The 4012-nt window shown below is 37.1% G+C and overlaps 1 protein-coding gene across 1 annotated transcript in view; it reads right to left on the minus strand.

Annotated features, from left to right (window-relative positions):
* LOC106874518 (5'-AMP-activated serine/threonine-protein kinase catalytic subunit alpha) overlaps nt 1–4012 on the minus strand; it is a 616447-nt gene that overhangs the window by 373861 nt on the left and 238574 nt on the right. The window lies entirely within an intron of this gene.

The raw sequence follows: 4012 nt of genomic DNA on the forward strand, positions 1-4012 counted from the left end.
TCTCTCTCTCTCTCTCTCTCTCTCTCTCTCTCTCTCTCTCTCTCTCTCTCTCTCTTTCTTTCTCCCTCTGTCTGTCTGTCTGCATCACCCTCTCTCTATCTCTATCTCTCTTCCTCATTCCCCCCTCTCTTTATCTCGCTCTGTCTTGCTTTTTCTCTTTCTCCCAATCTGACTACTTTTCCAATCCTTCTACTCTCCCCATTTTATCAATGTTTCTCTAAGATTTTTAACTTTCTCTCAACATATACACACATACATAAACCTCACACACGCACACAAAGTCACGCACACACACATACACACATAAACACAGTCTCTCTCTCTCTCTCTCTCTCACTTTCTTTTTCTTTCTCTACTTTCACTTTCTTCGTACTCTTCTTTCTTGTCCTCGTTACTGTTTCAATTCTTTATCTTCTTTTAACTTTCTGTCACATTCGGTTTCTCTCCCTTCTCCCCCCCTCCTCTCTCTCATTTCCACTCTGACACTCATCGACGCTCATCATTCTTATTTGTTCTCAGATTCTTCTTTGTATCTTTTTTAAATATTTACTCACCTCTTTTAAACTGACATTTCTTCTCTCCTTCCCTCTCTTTCTCTTTCCCTCTCTCTCTCTCGTTCTCTCTTTCTGTCTCTGTGTTCCATCTCTTACTAACCTAAACTCTACACTTGTACATTTTCTCTAATTCTTCATTACCAACATTTCGTTACAAATTAAAAAGATATGAAACAAAACCAACAAAAAAGGAACAAAAAAAAAAACTTCTTTCCTCACATTTCCTCTACTTAAAAACTGAACTAACACAGCAAAGCATTTTTTAAAACTCCTCTCAGCATCTCCACGATTTTAAACCATCATCACTACATGAGATGCTTGCCAGTATAATTTTCCATTGTGTATTTAAACATAGCTGTCAAAATCTCTCGCTCGCTTCCCTTGCTTATGAGCCGTATCTCAAAGATATATTTTTTTATACCAGAAATAGTGAATAATAAGGTCGTTAATTACAGGTTTCCAGCAGGAAAATCAATGAATAACTGCATTTCTGATAGCCAGAATTACAAGCGTGTGCCTGAAAGTTGATATGATATAGTATGTCTGAAAGGTCTTCGTTCGTAGAACAGCAGAATTTCGGTTTACTCACTGATGTAAACATCGTTTATCGATATGCATTGGCAAATACACACACTCACACACATACACACACGTGCGCGCGCGCGTGCGTGTGTATCAATGACTGTGTAATCTAGAAGTCGTTGCAGGCCCAAACACATTGCACACCATCGGAAACTGCATTGAAACATTGACTCTACCGTTCTGCAACTGTTTCCACCCTCTATTTCTCTCCTACCAGCACTCCTTTACGAACATGGCAACTACCAAATCCTTTAATATACACTTTGAGCCAGACGCACAAGTTCTGAATTTGGATGTTGGGTAGTCGATTACATAGACCCAGTGCTTAACTGGTACATATCTCATCGACGCCGGAAAGATGAAATGCGAAGTCGACCTCGGTGGAATTTGAATTCAGAACGTAAAGACGGACGAAATGCCACTAAGCATTTTGCTTGGCCTCTTAAATCCTGTAATATCATATGACAGCAAGTTTAGCTCGTACTTCAAACTTCTCTTGAAGTGATATTACATGCAAGTGGAGTTTTACAATAGAACTATCCAGTCCAATAGAACTATCCAGTTCAATAGAACTATCCAGTCCAATAGAACTATCCAGTCCAATAGAACTATCCAGTCCAATAGAACTATCCAGTCCAATAGAACTATCCAGTCCACCAAGTGGTTGGTGGGAGACCAAACAGCCACACACATAGGAATCTACCAACTGCTCTAGTTAATGATATTTCACGTACTTAGTGAGAAATTAAGCACGCTGACAAAATGTTGCGTTGCTGAACACGGCATCTTAAATAACCCTGTTAAAGTAAAATTCTCAACAATAGTTAAGCCCTGTTTCATTTTGGCCTCAGCTACAATAACCCCCTTGATATCATTGAGGGGTAATACGTGGATACAGTTAAGGTTCATAATTACTGTTAGCCTAATCGCTCTTGATCCAACCAAACTCGTATTATGCATTGACAGCAATAGATTTTTTTTTCTTTGTTGCTTGGTGTATGTACTAATAACTGCGGGAATAATTTGTTCAACTTCAGCGGGAGAGTTTTTGACACTATGTTTGTGGTATCACACAAATAAAATGTTTACAGTGGTGAGATTAATGAATGTTCTCTGATATTCACTCCTCCTCTGAGCAGCATCTTAGTTCTCTTAGTACATACATACATACATACATACATAAATACATACATACATAAATACATACATACATATGCATCTAGACATGAAAATATATACATAAAAAGGCATCCATTAAACAAACATATAAATCTGGGCATACACTAACACCAAATACTGCACACACACACACACACATATGCACAAATACCTAGATGATGTTGATAAAAGTTCCAATGAAGGAGCCTTGAATCTATGTTAGAGTCCGGCTCTTTCTCTATTGAAACTGATTGATAACATACATACATACATACATACATACTAACAAGTTTGTCTATGCTTATATGTATATACGTAGAGACAATAATTTTGGGTATTTGTCCTTTAATGCGAAAAAGAAATGAAACCTAGAAATGAGTACTGTTCCCTCAGAAATACTACTATTTGTTGTTACTGTTAAGCCCCATGTAATCTTGACTGAGCGGACTTATAGTCAAATGCTTTGCATGCATGACCAGTTCAGTCGTTTTTCTGGAAAATAGGTATCTAGGATTACATTATCAAATATGTGCTTCCTTTTTCAAGGCAATTATTTGCAATTAGATAATGATTTAGTTTTAATTTCTTGGAGATCATGAAATTAGGTATATAGTCCATCGTCTTTCATTTTGATGTCGAGGTATTATGAATACGCATCTGTGTCGCTGTGTGTGTTTGTTTGTGTGAGATATATGTATGTTTTGATGAGCGTGCGTAGAAACTGAAACAGAAGATGATGAAAAGAAAGGGAAATAAACTTGATAGGCAATAAGAGAAGGTGCGCAAGTGGTAGCTACAGAGAGTAACGAGCTGCAGAGAGAGGGAGAGAGAGGGAAAAAAAAGAGAGATACGCATACACAGAAAGAGGAAGAGAGGCAGAGGCAGAAAGAAAGAGAGAAAGAATGTGTGAGGGGGACCAGAGACAGAGCGAGATACAAAGCAGAAATTCTACATCACGTGATCAAACAAAAACAGTAGACGCCATATTCCATAACCAATAGACTTTGTGCGTCTGTTATACTTTTATATGTCTAGTAATTTCATTTAGGTATTATATGTATATTAACAATATTCCAGACAAATATTAGAAAAGTAATAGTGTTTGTACATTGTTTACAATGACACAAAGCGTCACATTAAATCTCACTTCTATCTATCTATCTATCTATCTATCTATCTATCTATCTATCTATCTATCTATCTATCTATCTATCTATCTACTTGTGTGCCTGCCTGTCTATCTGTTGGTCCGTTTTCCTTTTCCCTTCTGTCCCCCACTCCCTCTGTCTACTTGTGTACGTGTTTATATATGTATGTACATACATATACGTACATATGTATACACACACACGCATATGTATATACATGCATATATATACATGTATATATATATTCACACATACATACATATACATATACACACACACACACATACACACACACACACACACACACACACACACACATATATATATATATATATATATATATACACATATATATACTTATATATAGACACCCACACATGCATGCATATATATACTTATACATACACGCTTGCACCCTCCCTCAGACACATATATATGAGTTCATCCATGCAAATGTACATGCATGTTTACAGGCAACAATTATGATTGTATGAGAGTATTGGGAAAGTGTTGCACACACACACACACACACACACACACACACACACTCACACGCACACACACACACAC

This window comes from Octopus bimaculoides, chromosome 7 (assembly GCF_001194135.2).
Source record: "Octopus bimaculoides isolate UCB-OBI-ISO-001 chromosome 7, ASM119413v2, whole genome shotgun sequence".
In the NCBI taxonomy this organism is placed as follows: Eukaryota; Metazoa; Mollusca; class Cephalopoda; order Octopoda; family Octopodidae; genus Octopus; species Octopus bimaculoides.